General features: G+C 36.3%; 1 protein-coding gene across 8 annotated transcripts in view; it reads left to right on the top strand.

Annotated features, from left to right (window-relative positions):
• Positions 1–19,794, top strand: part of PRKN (parkin RBR E3 ubiquitin protein ligase) — a 706,034-nt gene that overhangs the window by 594,684 nt on the left and 91,556 nt on the right. The window lies entirely within an intron of this gene.

Genomic DNA, 19,794 nt, shown 5'->3' with positions numbered 1-19,794 from the left:
GGTGTTTGCACTATGTGACTCTTTCCATGGTTAGAATTGTGGCGGAATTCCATGAACACTATGAAAGATAAAATATCTATATTTGTAAAATACTATGATGCTCTTTCTGCTGTCTTTCTTGTGGAAAATGCACTTTTTATTGTAGTTTTGATGTTGCCCAAACGGATACCATGGAAGAATAATAGTTTGCTGAACTAGGAAGTCACAGTAACTCGTTTTCTGTGAGTAGGTTAGCATCTGTCGACCTTGGTAAGACTTCCTATCCATCCATGCAGTGGTGCATGTAAAATAGAGTACTACCCGAATTCACTGAGCAGACATGGGGCTGTAAAACAAAGCAGAATCTGTGAAAGTAATAAGAAACACAACTGCATAAACAAAAGGGAATGCCTCTGGATTAACTATTAGGCATTGGTTAAAAAAGATAAAATCACAAATAATTTTTATTCAGCTCTCTGCCTTGACGTGGTGAAAATCATACTGTATTTTTGCAGCTTCATTCATCATCATTCTGAATCTGAAAATGCCCTGTAGATAAAGTGTACGTAGCATAAAGGCTTGATATATTGCCTGGTTTAGCAAACTGCTGTGTTTCCTTCTAAGGACTCCAAGCTGTGCTTGGTAGTGATCAGATCTGCAGCCTTGAGTGTAAGCTCACCCTTTGTTTTGAATTATGTGATGTCTTGAACATTACAGGGTACAATTCACTGAGGCTGAATTGAGAAGCAGGAGGCTGGTCTGTAAGCCAAATTTTGGTAACATTAAGGCCCTTCCTCAGAATCTATAATGGAACAGAGTGAAAATATATGCCTTTGAATCTTTCTTTGCACCCTAAAAAATTATAACCTCAGGGAAGATTTGTCACAGACTTTCTGTGTTGAGGATCCTAGCACTGAAATCAGATGCTGGTGATAAAGTTGGTTGAAGGTAAAGATCCACCTGCAAGGACAGCAAGACAGTTAGAAAAGCTATTTATTTTTACTCTATTTTATGTAGTCATTTTCAGTGTTTTCTATTCTTAAGCTATGATGTGGTTTTTCCCAGTCAAAACCTCACCTTTTGTAGTGTGAAGGCCTTCCACTAGTTTTTATGGAATCCAGGAAGATCTATTTCAGAGTTCAGCATTTCCCCATGAGTGTATGCATGATTAACAAGCTCAAAGAAAGGCCCAAGATGAAGAATGTCCCTATCATCCATCCAAATAAAGGCTGCAAAAGATGTTTTGCAGTACTTAACCTGTACAGCTTAGATTAGAAATACATTCCTTGCTGAAGCTGGTAGGCAAAGAAATAAGGAAAGTAGTGTGAATCTGGAGATTCTTTATGAATGTCTGCGTCATTCTTCAAGCTGTACTTTGGTTATGTAGAGTCTCTTTTGGGATATTTGAACCTCTGTCTTTGGTTAAAGTTCATATTGGTAACAGCAGAAGTTATATCCATCATCAGTGGTCTGTTATTCACACAAAAACCCTTGCAGAGAAACAGTTGCCTTTTGAACAGAACAAATTGATTTCTCGGGTCTGAATTGGCATGATAGGGTAGCTAACAACCCTCAAGTAGCTGAGGATTTTGATTAGCTGATGAGATGACTAGGGGAGAGAGGAAGGACAGGCAGTCAAGAGAAAGTCGAGACAGTGAATGAGAAGGGGTTTCAACAACCATTTTAGAAAAGTAGAGGCTAAAAGAACCAAAAAGAGAATAAGCTGGCCACCAAGGACTGAGGCAAAATAAATATTCCAATATTCAGAGAGATAAGTATGGGAGGCAGTCCCAAATATGTAAGGACTATGACCAAAACTGAAGGAATAATGAAAAATTAACAGGTGATCAAGCCAGGCTGGGATGCAGACATTTTGGTTTCCTCAGTTTCTTACTCTGTTATGTGGAATGAGAAACTGTAATTTCTTTTTGCAGAGGAACTGCCATTGGTATCAAAGGTAAACGAGAATCTCCAGGAGAGTGCTTATAATTTGCTAAAAGGGCCTTTGGGATAGTTAAAAGATGGATTTTGCTTTGTCTCAGGAAATTTGGAAACAGCAACATGTAGGGCCTAGAAACAGTTTGGTAAATGCCTGTACAGAATGGTACCAAAAAGATGAGGAAAGACTATTACATGTAATCATCTCTAAATGTACCCCTGTAGTCAGGCACTGCTGTCTATTCAGGCTTTCCGGCAAAAAAAACCCCCGAGATGAAATGTTTATTTTGACTGAATAGTAGCATGCAGATATCTTTTTAATGATTATGGATGGTCTTACCTAGAGCCATGTTGTGGTACCACTGACTGACTCCACTGAAGTCTAATCTTCCTTTTTTTTATTATTATTAGGCATAAACCTATTAATTGATTTACAAAAATTTACCATTATACGTTATTCTACCTTCATTACTATGCATCAGACCTATGTTATTAACTTCTGTTGCTCATCTATAAAATCTTGACATATTTAATACTAGAAAACAGCAACAAAATGTAGTAGATAGTACATATTGTACCAGCTGGCCTAGGTACAGGAAAAGCTGTGGTAAACAAGACATACAAAAGGTTTATGAATAAAACATTTTTGTCTTGTTTTGTATTATACTGGCATATTATTTACTATACATTAAAGAAGTTTGGAGTTAAAACCAGGTTAGAATGGATCTTCAAAAGGGACTATACTATTTATTTGTTAAGAAGTATGCCTTGATTTTTGCACAGACAGCTCAGTTGCCTTGCAAAACATTTCTTGTCAGTATCTTTCAGTATCAGTGGGATGATAACTGACTGATGTGTAACTGCATCCCAGATTTTGCTCCACAACGGTATGTTGTGCAGCAACAATGTTTTGCAGCATGCATTATCAGTTGACCTATCCCTTGAAATGGGGTGAGATGGGAGATACAGGATAGTGGAGACAGAGCCTCTGCTGTTCTTTTCCCCTTGAGTTTCTTCATTCCTAGCATAGCATATGTAAGCCCAAAGAAGAATGTATTTCCAGAGTTTGTCTGTTCTCTGATAATCCCTTTCTAGGAGACCTGACTCTTGAAGGTCCATGGAGGTCCTGAGACCACTCTAAACTATACTAAGGTCTGGGTGACAATTTAAATGGTCTTAGGAATAAGCTGTCATCATTGACGTTCTTGTTGTTCTTCTTTTAGATCCCCTAATGTGAAACTCCAATCTGCAAGTGGGTACTCAAGTGCAGTGTATTAAATGTGCAATGATAAAGTAAATTTTATAGTCTTGCAAAGGGAACACAAAATTTGGGGGTATTTCATCTCTTTTACACTGTATGTACTGTTCCGTAAACATAGTGCATTGAAGAACATCAAAAGATGTGTTCCCATCTAGGACAGGTGAAATTTTATGGCTGCAGACTACAAGAGGTCCCTGAAAAAAATCAATAGCTATAAATACCACGTCTTCCTTATAAATAGAATTCCTAGGCTGTTGTATTACATAAAACAAAATCCCTAAGGCAATTTCACTCTACCCAGCAATTTTTTCTCATTGATTTCTTCTTGCATTCTTCTTCCATGGCTAAGGAAGCATATGTCAAAAGCAATTGCACCATATTTGTAGGATTAATAATTGTCTGCCTTTTCAGAAAGCTTAATAGAATAGAGGACACTCTAAAATAGTTACATGAGAAGTGCACTACATATTCCTGTTATTTGCAAAGTTGGGGTTTTTATGATTCATCGTGTGTTCATACATGTCCTAGCAGACACGTGTCATCTTCAGTAATGTCTTTGTTAAGCCCAGTAGTACACATGTAGGCAAACCCCAAACTATTGGGGAAGATCTTTTGTCCTGAGGAGACAAATCTGAACTATAAAAATTCCAAGCAATGAGTTCTTATCCACTTAATTCTGATAATTCAAATGTTAGTTGTGTATGTCCTTCTAAACTTCTGGATCTGGGTTGTTTAATTTAGGCTTTTATATATTGGTTGAAGTGCTATGTGAATGCACCTATACTTCCTCTGGAATCTGAAGCAGCTTGCAAATACTGCTTCATGTATGTGAAAGTGCACAAGAGTTTTTGAAGTGAAAAACAGTTTCCACATCTGGAAGTTATGTCTTTTATTGTGAAGTTAGGTTTTAATGCAATGCATTGTCATGATCAACTTGTACTTTCTTTCTGCAATTTCTCTCCCTTTCAAGTCTGGTTTTATCATGTTATTCCATCTACATTGCCTGATCAAAATTTTTGAAAGTCTGACTAACCTCAAAGACTTTATTTTCAAACAAAGATGTTGGTATGAATTTGTGGTTCAGGACATGTACTTTGTTTCTTTGTTAGTAGTACCAGGAGAATCTTCATTGTACATAAAGAGAAAATAGGCAACATTTAAAATAATTTGAGATATAAAAATAGTCAAGATGAGTAGTGGTAATTCAAGACAAACTTTGAAGGTACTTGACTGAAAAAATTTTTTCAATTTTAAAATCAGATGAATAAAAGGTCATGGGTGAAGAAGGGCTGTGTGTACAATGATCTGAATTTTTCTCTCAGTTTTAAGATGGGAATGGAAGTTGAAGCAGAAGCAGAAAATAGAGGCTCCAAGGTTTTGAAAAACAGAGGAATAATTCAGGAAACAAAACACCTTGAGACCTTTATGTCATTTGCAAAACACTAAAATGGAAATAGAAGATTGCTGCTATCTAGTAGCCATCGCAAAATTGAAGGGTTACTCCTTGTTATTACATTTCAGGTATCTGTCCTTGTTCCGTATGTCATTGAATTTTTGCTTTTAAGAGAATTCACCAGAAAGGTGTGACCGTGGAAAAGGTAATAGCTGAAGATATTGCTGTGATTAAGAAACCAGCTCACAGCAGGAGTGTTTCATAATATGGTATAGGGAGTGTTTTCAAGGGGAATGAAAATGAGACAGACATTTTCTATTATTGCTAAATGCTGAGTTGCTAGCACTGCGCCACAAGCTCTAAGCAGTAATCATGTACTGCTTTCTTCTATTGAGTGGGCACTCTAGCCTTTAGAGAGTGGAATTCCATCTTGTTGACACATTATGCTTCAGTGGCAGAGCAAGTTGTTTCATTGCTAAAATATGACAGGCTGACCAAAATTCCTTTTGGATTTGTGGGCTTTTCTTCTGGTACTGGTTTTACATGGGTTAAAATTAACTTTAAAAGCATGGGGCTTTTTAAGATGTAGTAGAATAGTAATGTTTTAATAAAGTGTTTACCCCAGAATTGCACCGTGCAGTTAACCAGCTATATATTGCTGCCAAGGTACATTATTTTCATTGCCCATATCTTGCAGTGCAGGGCAATTCATTGATCTAGTGACTGGTATGAAACTCAGCTGTTAGCAGCGTGTGGATAAAGCAATCTAGAGAATGTTTCCATTTTTAATAATACGGATCACAGTAGTTCTTAGGACTAGCAAAAGAAAAATAAATACTTTTTATACAGAAAACAAATCAATTACTTGGACTTGGTTTAATAGCAGAAGAATAACTACTTTTTCCTTTACATCCCAAATCAAGAAGTACTACCTAGAAAAATATTGTTAGAAAATATGTGAGCCTCTTCCACGCTATGTGAGCTAAAACTGAAACTTCATTAGTTTTGTCTGCTAGATTTCCAGAATATTATGGGATGACTCATATCATGTGATAAAATTCTGTATCCCTTGATTTATGTAGTGTATGGCTTTTACCTCACTTCTGCCTCATGCAGGCATCTGGAAAATGGCTTTGTACATTTACATTGCAAATTAAAAATGCAGTGTCTTCAGTTATTTTTTCTTGACTTATTATTCTGTGGCCTACCTAGTAAAATTTAAAGCCATTTAAAATCTGTCATATGTGTTCTAAGACAGGATCAAGGAAGCAGAGAAAAGAGGTAGTTACCCAATAAGAGGATGGAAGATGATGTTCTCTGTAATCTAGAGATACCATAGATATAAGAAATAACACTATATTTGGGTCAGGGAAATTATATTAGAGAAAACTAGGATAAAATCAAGTTCTTCCTTGTAAAGATTAATCAAAACTGGACACACAGACCTAGGAATTAGAGACAATGAAACTGATGTCTGTGAGTGTAAACCAGCTCAGACTGGGATTTGTCTTGCAGAAGATATATTGTACTGGTTTAACCAATTGGTCTGAAATAGGAATGAGCTAAAGTTGCAAGCATTTGAGACCCATTTTAAATTGAGGGCTGAGATAAAATGGCGGGTGGGTTTAAAATCACATCAGTAGTTGATTTTAGGATTTATCAGCTAACTCGTAGTCCTTGTAAACTGTTAGATCAAACAATCCCCTGGAAGGTTGACAGGGGTTTTCATATTAGAGATACCAAACACTCGACTTTGTCACTTGTTCAGTATTTAGATTGCAGAGCCAAAGATGCCTGGGCTTCCATTTTCTTCATCTGTGGAAAGAGAACAACATTTTACAATAGATGCAATGCAAAAATGTGCATAATCTACAGCTTACCCTAAATTGATTTTAGCACACAGATGTGGAAAAAGACCTCAGGAAAAAAAGGTACCTTCTCTGGAGAGATTCCTGGTTTCAAGTACCCATTGAGTATATCATGTTCTGATGCTCAGGTCAGGATAAATTGATCCCTGAATTTGAAGGAAAGACAAAATTTTCTCTCAGGGCTTATTGTCAGAGACTTGATATTCTATCCAAGAGTTGGTGGATGAGCTAAATACCATCTCCAGGAATCTGGGAGGGCATTTCTCACCTACAAATTCCTTGTTATTTGAAGAGCCACAGGGTTTGATGACATCTTTGTCTATTTTGGACTATGTCTGTGGCACAGCAGAGTTTAGTCTCTTAACAACTTCAGTGCTCTTGTCTAATTAAAGTAATTGGGCTCCATATAGCAGTATCTGGGTGATACTTAATGGCTTATGATGCTCAGGAGATTATGTTAGATGAACTCATAATTCTATCTAGTCTTAAGTATAATGGAAGTTTATGACTGTAGAGAACTTGCAACTACTTTTTTCTTGCTACTCATCTCCTCTTCAACGAAGTGCCTAGAAATATGTCTGACAGTCAGGAGACAATGTATTATCATGTGGCCCATCAGAAAAGACATGGAGTGCAAAAATCAGAAAGAAGGAAAAATAAACTGTTTATAGGAATTGCCCGTTAATTCTGCATGCATGAAAAACAGAACTCTGGCTTCTGGCTTCATATTTCACTTAGATTCAGGATAAGATTATTCTCCCCTACTTGATAGAAAGAAACACTTTGCACGTGATAGAAAAGTGTAGCCATTTTAAATCAACCTGTACTTCCTTCGGCTAATAGATTAAAAAGTCCTGGTTGCAGCAGCCTGTCCCAGACTACAAGAGGTCCTTGAGCTTTTTTGCTTATACAGTTCATATACTGACTGCAGTTTCATAATCAGTAAGATAAATACAAATTAATTTGTAAATTATCGGAAATAGGTGTTAGTGGAAGATTTGATGTGAATAAACAGATCTATCACTGAGTCACTGGAGAGGGAACAATAATGCAATCAGGACAGGATGTGCTGCTTGAGAATGGCAGCTGCCAAGGGGAGGATTCTAATTGTGCAAGAGGCTTATTTGAGCAATCTTCTAAAAGATTTCTGTATTTGAACAGGAAAGAGAAATATGGGCTGAATGCAGGAAATCACTTATAAATGAAAAGGAAAATAAATATGAATCAAATAAGCCTATTTATTGCCTTTCATATGAAGTTTCATATGAAGGCCTCCTGAGGGACTTTGGATTATATTATTACGTTATTGTAAAAAAGCAGGAGTAAAATCAATGATGGAGTAAAGAGCTAGGACCAGAACAATAAGACCTTAGATTAAAATGAATCTATTGACTGGCATTTTTAGCTAAGCCAGGATAAAAATTAAAAGTTCTGAATGTTAAAGAAGAATTGTCTTCATTATGTGGCTGGAATAATTCTAGCTTGTAGCCCAAGTCAGAAGTAAATCACAAGATTCATAAAGTGAGCGGCTCACACAGATCCCGAAAAACCATTTCTTTCTACTGCTTTTGTGGCACTTGTAGTCTTCATGTTGTTGGATGTCAGAGTAAAAAAATTTAATAGAGCTTTGGGGTTTAAGTCCATTCTTTGTAAGTACAAACATGAAAAACAGTAGTTTGTGTCAGTTTGGAGCTTACAAAGAATGACACTTTTTTTACCTAAAAGGAGTATCTCCAGTTAAAAATGTTTGCATTTTATATTTCTTTATTAGCTGATCAAAGAAATGCCTAAAGAGTGTCTTTCTCAACTTTACTTTGACTCCGCAAATACATAAAGTCTCTGTTGGTCAGGCACACTCTTGGTTCATTTTTGCAAGACTACAACACCATTTTCATCTGGAGGGCATAAAATGATAGCTTACCAAGACTATGAAAGTCTTTGTGATAAAAAAAGGAATGGCACAAAATGCAGAGTACAAGCATACCATAGGGATGGTAGTATGCACTGACATTTTCCTGAAGAATATTTCTTTTGTGATGACAAACAAGATGCTGTGTAAAGCTTCCCAGTGCTTCTCTTGGGTTTACAGTTATATAGAGTTTCTCACTGGATCTTTAAGGAAAAGCTTTTTCACACACATTACAGTTACAAGAGTATGTCTTTGGAATGAAGCAAAGCTACTCCTTTTCATTTCACCAGTACAAGAGAAATGTTTATTTTTCATTGCACATGTTGCATCACTTCTCTGTACTATACAGAATCCGGATTGACTGGACACTGAAATGGATCTCTTTAGGCTATGCTCCATGAAGAGTGGGATGAAATTGCCATTAAAAATATTTTAAGTATAGCTAAATGTATTTCTCATACAAAAAAAATAGCTTTTTAAAATAAAATTAAGTAGAACAGAGTTATTCTGACATCAATTCCCTCACCGCTAGTATTTCAGTAAGGTATTTAATAATGATGTCACATGCAAAATTTTATTATTTCAAAACCATTTCAAAGAGATAGCAAAGCCACCATTCCACAATCAAAGCTGATTTTGAAGTGCTGAAACAAAGCTGATTTTCAATTATCAGAGTCAAAAAAAAAGTGTCTGAAAACTGTCTTGATTGCTGCAAAACTGGTGTCTTTTCAAGTTGGATAACTCAAAACAAATAGATGATTCTTATGGAGCGTCAAACAAAAATCCCCTTCTAACAAAGCATAAAAAAAACTTAGCCTGAAAGAGAATATCTCAGTAAAGTTATAAGCTTCTGAAAGTGAGTTTAGAATAGAAGTTGCATCTCAACTTTAGCAATTGTATTAAGGTCACTAAAGTATAACAAAGGGAGTAAAGAAAATGTTGCAAAGTCAAGGGCAAACTATGAAAATAAAATAAAATGAAAATATAATGACCAAATTAAATAAAACACATCCCTTACACAGTAATAACATTCTGAATGTAAAGCAAGGACATAGATTTGGGGAACAGTGACCAACTGTAATTCAGTGAGAAATAATAGAAAACCAGAATGCAGTGTGTGCTCATAAAACCCTCATGAGAGGAGAAAAGTAAAAATTCTGATAAGGATAATATAATATATCTTTGCATAGAGGCCTTGACTAAGGGCATAAAATCATGGGTGGATAACCAAGACTCAGTTAACTCTATTTTATCCTTATATTTCTCAAAAATTAAATAATTCATGCCACTCTTTTTTTTTTTACAAAATCTCTCACATTATATTGGCTGACAATCACTACCTTGATAGCAAATCTATTCTACTGACACATAAGTGAAGAGGTAAAGACTTAAAGGTACTGGTGCCACACTTGTTCAGACTAAATTAAATGAGCAGTAAAATAGGCTGGTAAAACTGGGCCTTGTTTCCTTTAAGAAATATCAAATAGCGGTAATAAGTTTTGTATGTATCTCTGTCATTTTTATGCCAGTGAAAATGCTCACATGTAAAATCAAATAATGACATTTATAAGTCTCTTTTGCACACCTGAAACAGTTATATCAAAAAAATACCGACTTTCAGACTACCAGTCTAAAGCCAGTCTTTGTTATTCAGTATAGTCAATATAGTCTGCAAACGAAAAATAGGTATGAGACACGTTCTACAACACTATCATATATAAAGAAAGCTCGACAAGACTTTGCTTTCCACTTGCTTTCCTCTTCAGACTAAAGTTGATGTAAATTTTATGCCCTTGTTTTATTTAGGAAACTTCTTGTAGGTCTCCTAAACATGAATTTTTAAATTCTTTAGTTTTTATGGTAAGGATACTTATGTTAAAATCTAGTTGAGCAGCATGATTCTGGAAAAACAAAATAGTTGAATAGTTGAATATACCTGTTGTTGGCATAGGCTTTCAGTGTCATTTGACCTAAATCAGAAAGCTGAAATCTTAAAAACCACCAGGAGGTTGAAACTGAAATCCACAAGTGGAATCTCCTCCACTGGAGATGCAGGAGCAGTAAATAGGAAAGTGAAGGCAACGAGGAGCCAGCCTTAAGGTGAGGTCTGAGAAGACATGGTGGGAACTTACTGATTATTCAAAATTCTCACTGAATCACCAATATATTCACTCCCTCTCTTGACTCAAAGAGTGGGAAATTGCTCCTCTATTTTGTGGGAACAGCCTGGAAGAGACAACAGAATCAGTAACTTGCCTCCTCTGCTGAGAGCTGTGACTTTATGTGAGGTGGTACCACACCTCTGGTTGGTTGTTTGATCCCTAGTAAGCAGATTGAGATGGAGAATACCAGATAGTAAGGGGGATGGGTTCTCCAGAGATCCCAAGCAGAGTCTGAAAATGCATATTCTATAAGGAAAACCTAGAACTTATTACATCCTTTGATGGGTGGCTCTGGCATAAAAGAAAAAAGTATAGATGAGAGAATGTGTGCCTTGACTGCATGTATTCAGGATGGTGGGAAACTACCTGCCGCACCTTTGTATAAATGAACATGGAATTGGGATGGTTACCTGAACTAGTGGGTGATATCCCTGCCCATGCCAGGGGGGTTGGAACTAGGTGATCTCTAACGTTCCTCCCAACCCTCATCGTTCTGTGGTATCATGGGCTGTGTGTAGGAGTTGCAGTGCCGGGTGTGAAAGGAGCAGGGGGGCAACTGCAAGTGTGTTCAGAGTGAGTGGTCTGTTAAGTGGGTGAAAGCTTCACAAAGATGTATAAACATCAACTGTATAAAGAATGGCCTAGCCACATGACCATGATATTTTACATGAGTTCCTGGTCACTGCAGAATTTTTTTGTGAATATATACTGATTATACCAAATTTTGTGTTTGCAAGTATCCACAAGTATCATATTTTAAAATCCTTTTACACTGACAGGAAGCTTTTTCTGGTTACCTAAAGTAGTTATCTAAAGTTATTTGGGAAAATGTTTTGGATTTGGAGATGGAAAACAATGTGGCTGCCAAACTGTAGGATTGCTCTGAGCTAGAAACCCACCATATCCTGCTATGAGAGGAGTGACAACAACTGGTAATTGGTGAGTTAAATAAATCAAAGAGGAAATAAACTGTACCATAAATGTACAATACAATAACAGCTTTTATATGCTGCTGGGGTTCTCACCAGTGGTGTTTTCATAAAATGCATCACAAGCTTTCAGTGTTCAGGGAAACACATTAGTGTTTTTGAATTGTTTTTATTATAAGCCATGCAAATAGTGTTTGTCCCAGTGGGGTGTGACATTAATTATTAGCAAAAGATGTTTTGCATGATTTCAGTCCACACAGAATGAACGGTTTAGTCTTTATTTTCAAAGAGTGACATATAACTATTCAAAACTGCATTAAAAAACATTTAACCCATGCAGAGTATTCCTGCTGAAGAGGTGACACATGGCAGAAATAAATTGCCCTAATAACATTTGCAAATGTTTTGTGACTGCAAAGATGTTATCAGTGTAATTCAAATATGTTCCCTTTCATTATGCTTCAGAAAAAAACAGTACTTAAATTCTTTTGTATGGATGACCAGTGGTCAAATCCTGAAATAAAAAAAGTTTGAATCTTTTAGAGATAGATTTTTTTTAGAATAAGTCCCCTAGACAAAGCAAACAAAAAATCAATCTAACAAAACATACTTCTGCAAGAGAGGCAAGAGGAAAACAATGACTTGTGAAAGGTAAAAAATAAGTATTCTTCTCTAACTAATAAGAAATCAGTTTTAGGCAGCAAAGGGGAGCTGATAAGCCAGTAAAGAAATCATAAAGTCCCAATGGTAAATTATCTCAGTGTAAAGGAGGATTAGGAAGGGTAAGGAGAGACCAACTTGCTTGAAAAATGACCTTTTTATCACTTGAAAAGTAAGAAAGAAATTAACGCAAAATTTAAGCATGTTGTATCATTTTTAACAGCTAGAAAAACAGAAGACACACAGGGGCTGTCAGAAAGTGCAAGGTGTGAAATAAAATATTTTTAATATAAAGTCTACCAAGCAGTATTCAGAATGCTTTCCATAAAGAAGAGAAACAGTAACATGAAAGATCAAGGAAGCTTTTATTTAGCTTCTCATTGAGAGGCATCTGTATCATTAAAATGCTCCAAGAAGGCAAAAGTGTTTACTTTTACGTTTAAATCTAAATTTAAAAGGTCAAGCCTGCTTAGATGGTTAGCAGAGCTAAAACCTGTGAAACAGAATTAAAAATACCCACTACAGTGGGGAAAGGACAGCATAAAGATAGGTTTGCAAATCCACTTGCCCTGATGAAATTTTTCCTTGTAGGAATGGCTGCAGAATATCCAACATATTAATCATCACTTCTAAGAACAGGGTAAGAAAGATTTTGCAAAAGGCAAAAGCATGAAATCTGTGTCTAAAAAGAGGAAAAAAACCCATAATCTGAGACTTACAGAAAGTGGTTTTGGACTCCTGAGGAGAAATTGTAGCAAAAATTAAACTGCTAGTAATAAGAAAGAGGACAAAAAGATAAAGTCTCAGGAAGTATGGACTTAGCCAGAGTTTATCCCATCAATCTAACTTATTTTGCCAGATAACAGGTCTTGTGAGTAGGAGAGAAGTAGATTATGTTTTTTGTATTGAATCCATCTAAGCTTCTCACATCATTTCATATAAAATTCAGGTGAACTCAGAAATACAAGACCAGATGATAATTTCCTCAGGTGGATATATAATTACTTGGAAAGATGTGTGTAAACTATTTATCAGCATTTCACAATTAAAGCAGAGTTACTTCAAATCTGTCCTGAGGTTGATAGGTTTTTATATTTTCTCCCATGCCTTGATGAGTAATTATAAAGTTATTAAATTTGCATAGGATATGTAGCGGGGGGACAGAAAACAGTTTGGAATTCAATAGCAATTCAGTAAGAATAAATGTAAATATATATATAGACAAGTACAAACTGTATGTTAAGAGAAAAAAATGCATAGAGAGACAGCAACAAGGTAAAAGATGATCTGGGAGCACAACCTGATCTTGAGTCAGTGGTGTGGTAGTGTAGAAAAGGCAAATAGCTGTACTGATATATATAAATCACAGTAATTATTTCTCCTAATCCAAAATGACACAGCAAGGGAACACGAACAACGGCCCTGTTTTCTTTTCTGAAGTTATTGTTCAGTTAAAGAAGGAAGATGTCCATTTTAACATGCTTCTTATGCCAAGAAAAGGGCCTTTTTTTCTAGCCTCTTCCCATTCCAGTTGGTTTGGAAGATAAATTGGTGAGATGTGCCATCAACAACTTTCTCCATAAGCTGCTTGACTCTGCTCATTCCAGCCTGTAGCAGACTTTGCTCTAGAAATACTGAGTCCCAAATAAAAGCCATCTGAAACAAATAAAATCTAATAAGTGCAATATTGCAGAATGCCTATATGCTGTCAGCAACTAACATACATAAACCTAAGGAGAGCTGATACCCATGGAGTCTTTCTAAATACTGCTTTACAGAAAGCCAGTCCTAGCTCAGAGTCACGTTAGTTCTTTCACCTCTCTTGTGAGTTCCCACTGCCAGGATTTGATTAGATAATCTTTTTTCCTTCAAATTGCCAGCTGCTTATGAAATGGCAATGCTGATACTTCATGATAACACAGAATAAACTAGCCACTGTGTACAGAAACACTGTGGACATTTTATGAGGAAAGAAACATTTAACTTAACCTTTACAAAGAAATCTATCTAGTTCATACAGTCCACAGTTTCAGAGCTCCCAAATGTTTGATCCATCTCCTAGTTATTTGAACAGTCTGGAAATTACATAGGAAAGTCCACACTGTAACTGGTCCCATTCAGTAACGAATTTGGTTGAAAATGTTCATGGAAATTGTGGAACTTGAGGCATAGCGTTGTGTAAAAGGCAGGAAATTGTCCATCTGCCTGTCTTTTTTCTCCTAGCAAAGGTCATTCACATTTTGTGCCACGTAAATCTTGAAATTATTTTATTGTATTTCCTCTTGATTGCATATAAAGTATGGAAGCAAAACAGCTCCAGAAACCTTTTTATGCATGATAGTTCTTCATTGCTATTTTCTACTCTGTCCTTTGGACCAACTTGTTCCTTGTAGGTGTCTTTCTCAGATTTAAAGATGCATAGCTGTGCTCTGGTGTGTGCGTAGGTGCATGTGGGTTTTCCATGCCTTGAATTCTATCATTTGTCTTGTGGTTTCACCCTTCCCCCCCTTCATTACCAATTTCTATAAAAAACACATTTGAAGTAAAGCCTCCAGAGCTTTTATCAAGGAAGTGAAGTATTTCAGTTTGTCTTTTTTAGATATTTTCAACTTATTCTGTTTTAAAACAGAAAAAAACCCTCCATTTTTTTGGCAAAATATCATATTTATCTTAAATCTTTTGGGTACAGTTGAATTCACTTAATTCCCTCCATATTTTATTTGTAGTATATTGGTTCTTCAGCACTTAGATATTCATGTAGCATTTCTGTTTCTTGTGTGTATGTGTTCTTTTATCTTTCTTTGTGTATGGTTTATTTTCTCACCTTGTACAGTCCTCTCAAATGCAGCATTTACCTCAAGTATTATTCTTGTTTTTAAATAACTCTGTTCCTGCTGCATTAATTTCTGGAAGACATTTTTTTGCACTTTCTTCATTTTATCTCTTTGTTAAGATTTACCTGTGAATTTACACAGAGAACAATACCTGCATATACACAATTCAAAGTTGCATTTTGGAATATTTGCAAGCAGCAGAGAATTCATTCGTTTAAAGGAACTCCTGTAGTATAACTGTGTTCTCTCTGGCACTTTACCAGTGATTTTTTTTTTTTTTTTTTAAATTGTATAATCCTTTTCATAGACCTTCCTTTTATTTTGGAATTCAATGAACAGTTGCAATGACACCTTTTCGGTTTGGTTTTTTTTTTTTTTGCATGTATTGCTGCTTTTCAGACGTCTGCATCTAAACCTTTCTATTTGAATATGTGGAGAAGATGAGTAAGGAAAAGTATTAGGCTTTTAGGAGTGGAATAGTATTGATATCTGAATTTTCCTGTCATGTGAGGCTTATTCAAAATAGTCACTCAAACCAGATAAAACAAATTTGACAATCAAGTTCAGTCACACCTTTTATTTAATCTGTTTTTATTTCAAAAATATAGGACAAAGCCAAAGGTATAGCCAAAGGCAAGTTATAAATGGAAGTTGCAGAAATATTTGAGTGACAGCAATCAGGATACACAATGTAATTTTTCAAATTTTCTTCAATAATTTAAGAAGATGTTTTTGCAAATGCGATACCTGTGAACATTTAATAGAAATTGCACAGAAATATTAAGCGCAGGAAACCCCCTTTATCTTACTGATTCCGCAACAACTAATCTCACTATAAACTAGAAGTGTATTTAGCAATTGAGTAAAATTCTTAGGTTTTGTAGGGACTCATACATTTGACCTACCTTAAAAAGCATATTAAAGCATGTATTTTTTTTTAAATCTGAAAAAATTTTCATTTGGTTCCGAAAGGATGATCATGTGGCTTGCAAGCATTATGCCTGTAATATAAACTTAGCTTCTGAAAACAAATATGTTATTAATATTTAACACAATTATGTCACATTGTGATTATTTCTGATGAAGTTGTGATTGGTATTTTAAACTTGAATCATCAGGCAGATGGCAAAAGCTAATGGGAATCTTAACTGGGATTCCCTTTTGCCCTAACGTCACTTTTAGCATTGGCTATTTCCATTCTTCTGGACATCTGCTTTGTTTGATATTCTAAGCAGTTCGCAGTAATTCCAACTTCTTAATAATGGTAACACCTCCTAGCATGCAGTTTTCACTGAGCTAAGCAGCATCTTTTCTAGAGAATGATTAACTTCATATATGGCCTTTTTTAGATCTGATCTCTCAGGACTAGTTTTGGAAAGCTTTATTCCTTTGTACTCTTTTAAACCTGAAAACATCATATGGTGAAGAAAAATGAAAATGGACATTGAAAAGCCGGAGATTCATCTTTCTAGCTTGCCTTTTCATTAAAAGCTGGTAAGTTTTTTCAAAGTAGCAAAGGCTACCCTTTCTGAACATGATAGGCAGAGTCAGATCAAGCAAGTAGGTTATCTAGTTCAGTTATACCACCATGTAGCACACTTTAACTGCAGCTGTCATGTCTTTAGAACTTGTACTGAATTGCTTAGCATTTGGTTGTGGATCAAGGAATTGAAATTAGTGACTAATTAAATGTGCAGTGAATAAGATTAAAGGACAGGACTGGAATAATTTCATGAGCTAACATTCTGGTTTTATTCATAAAAGTGAGCTCTGTAAACAGCTACAGAAATAAGGATGGCACAAGACCATTCCACTAAAATACTATTCATGAAATTTACAATTCCTGATTTAAATTATTAGAAATATTCTGTAAACATTTCTTGAAAATTTTCTAAATTATTTCATTTTTCAATGTGGGCCTGTCTGCAAAGGGAATTGGAAGATTTTTTTCTGATGTCGTGACTTGCTCCACCACACATTTGGAGTAAGTGAGTACCACTTTGATTTGTTTACTCAGAGAGCTGTTTCATTCCATGTGCTTTGAAGCAATGGTGAAAAAAACCTGGCAGTATCAGCTGTGTGGTGTTGTCTGTCATATATAGTGTCATTTTAAATGTGAAGATTAGTCAAGATTCAGGAAAGTGGTAGTTGCTGCTTATCCTAGAATGTTTTAACAAGAAACTGATTTGTTTTCTTACACAAAAAGAAAATTTGAAGAGCTGAGCAGAGCTCAGAGAATATAAGGCAAATGACTAGACATTTCCCTACCAAGAAGCAAGTTGTTAAGTTTTATGGCATAATTTCACAGGTGGTTAACTGTGTAGCTTCTAATATTTGGATGGGTTTTTTTAAAATTAATATTGCTCTCATATTCTTCATAATGCTTTGGGGCTTGGGGAAGGGGGGGTTTCTTCCAAACACTCACTACTTCCACAAACCTGTATTCTCACTCTATCCAACATCAATTTAAAGTTATAGAGCCCTGAATGACACCATCTGGCTAACACATGTGACACACGGGAGACCAGAAACAGCTTCCTGCAGCCGAGCTACCAGTAGAGCCAGGGAATCACATTTTTGGCATTGCAATCAACAATTATCTACATCCTCTTTCTTCTCAAGTCACAGCACAGGTCTCTTGCATCATGGGTTGGCTGTGCAATGGGCTTACAATGTATATAGCCACAGAACATCCAGCCTTCTATTTCCTTGTTGTTTTGAATAAGAAAAGTTTAAGAACAATAGAAAATTGTAGCTAAGAGGATCCTCTGTCCAAATACATGCCTGACAAAAGTGTTTGGCCCTCCACTGCAACTGTTGGTTTTGTCAGAGTAGCAGTTATTGAAACATCCTAGAGTTGGTTCTGGAACTGGTGAGCTGCAAATCAAATAATGCTGCTGTTCCTGTTCATACCATCTGCATATGGAATGCAGAGCCCCAGTCAGAGGAAGAACCTTGGAGCAGGCCCCCTGAAGACAGAGGACAAAACTTACCCTCAGCACTTCTGTGAAACCCCATGCTCACTGAGAAAGTTCAAAGTGATATATCTAGAGTTGGCCAAGTCATTCTCAAATGCAAATCTCCCTGTAATGTCTTCCTAACACTGGTTAGATGTCTGGACGCGTGATGTATCTCTACACCTGCACCAAGGGGCACGCACTGTTGTGCTCAGGGGAACATTTTCAGAACATTGGGCCTGCACTGCTGATGGAAACATTTCAAATAACAGTATACTTGTGATGGATAGTTGAGCAGGGAATACTTTTTCTAAAGCATCCTTGATCAAGATATCTAGATAAGGGGTCATAACTTCGCTTTATCATAGATGAAACACTTCTGTTTTCCAGTTAAGGCACGTTTGCTTACTCTCTTTCTCTTATAGTCATCCCTAAGTCTCTTCCAACAGCCCTAAGTTTTTGACTTCCTTCTGAAACTGCCTTTCAAGGCAGTCTGACTGTAATGCCAATTAATCCTGAAACATCTTCCTCAGGCTTTGAGGAGGTTTTCTTCCTAAAGAGACAGATTCAGAAAAAGACTTGTTTTTCTCTACATCAGATTCCACTATTCATCCTTCTCTTCTCTTACCACATACAATCAAAGAATCATTGCTTCACAAAACTAAGTAAGACTTGCAGGAATGCAGGTTCTGGTAACCTAGGGAATTCCCAATCCTTTCTCTCTAGACAGTTGTGGAGACTTTGCCCCACTATAGCACAGTTTTAAAGTATGACATGTTCAAGTTATTCCCTCCTAAGAATTTGCTATGGATTGCAATGAAGCCTGGATCCTGCAAAAATAAAAGCATGTTTTACAGATTTTAAAAGCATTCACTATCAAAAATTACATACTAAAAGTTTCTATGCTTTCCCTGTTTCTTAGCACTGTTACACTGTTATGCTAGACAGCTGTCTGAACTGGCTACATTTTTGTTCTGAAATTTGCCTCCACCTGAAAATGAAATGCCTGCAACCTATTGTTATTCCTGTCTCCTCAAGGTTTTCTCTCTTTTCTTCCCCTGCAAATTTTGCTGCAGTTCTCTAGAGAAATGAAAGGCCTTTGAATTGAAACTGATGCTCCTAGACAGTACAATGCTGTTGTCATCTATGCATTTACATTTTCCATTCTCCTTGGCTTGGCTATTTACTAGAAATACCAGCTTTCTATAGCCTTAAGACAGAAAGAATGTCTTACACGGTGTACTTCTAGAAGCTGTTGCTATGCCCTGTAGGGCATCCTAACTGTTGTCCTAAATTGAGATGACAGTGTTGCTCATATTAAATTGCCTTCTTGCTTGACTTGGCATGCTGGGATCCATATCTATTAATGCAGGAGTGTCCAAATGTCCTGCTAGGAAAGCAATTTGTTCCTCAGTAGGGTGTCAGGAAAGCAGCTGGTCTAAGAAACTATCAGAGGTGATGTTAGGGGCAAGTTGTGTTTTTCTTGATTTAATGGAAATTTTTACTGATCCATCTCCTTGCCTGTCCCCACCACTTGTCGACAGGGCAGCACACATCCATCTTCAGCCATCTCCTATCCCTCCCGACAAGCCTGTCATAACTCTCTTGTGGAGAGACAGGCTTTCACACAGCCTGAGCCTCATAATAGACACTTCAAAAACAGAAAACATGTTATTAATGGATTTTTTTTTAATGCCCTACAGAGACACAATTTCAGAACATTCTTGCTAAGTACCAGTTTTTAAACCTCCACTTGGAGAGAGAGATGATCACAAACTGAGGTTTATTTTTGTCCTTCTTCTCTTTTTGCACACATACCGTAAAGTACTTTTAACCCCTTGAATAACTTTTATCAGTTTGCCTTTTTTTCCATTTATATTCTAAATTAGATTTTAAGTCAACTA

Source organism: Aphelocoma coerulescens, chromosome 3 (genome assembly GCF_041296385.1).
Source record: "Aphelocoma coerulescens isolate FSJ_1873_10779 chromosome 3, UR_Acoe_1.0, whole genome shotgun sequence".
Lineage (NCBI taxonomy): Eukaryota > Metazoa > Chordata > Aves > Passeriformes > Corvidae > Aphelocoma > Aphelocoma coerulescens.
The sequence above is the reverse complement of the archived record's forward strand: the minus strand, read 5'-3'. Positions and strand labels throughout refer to the sequence as shown.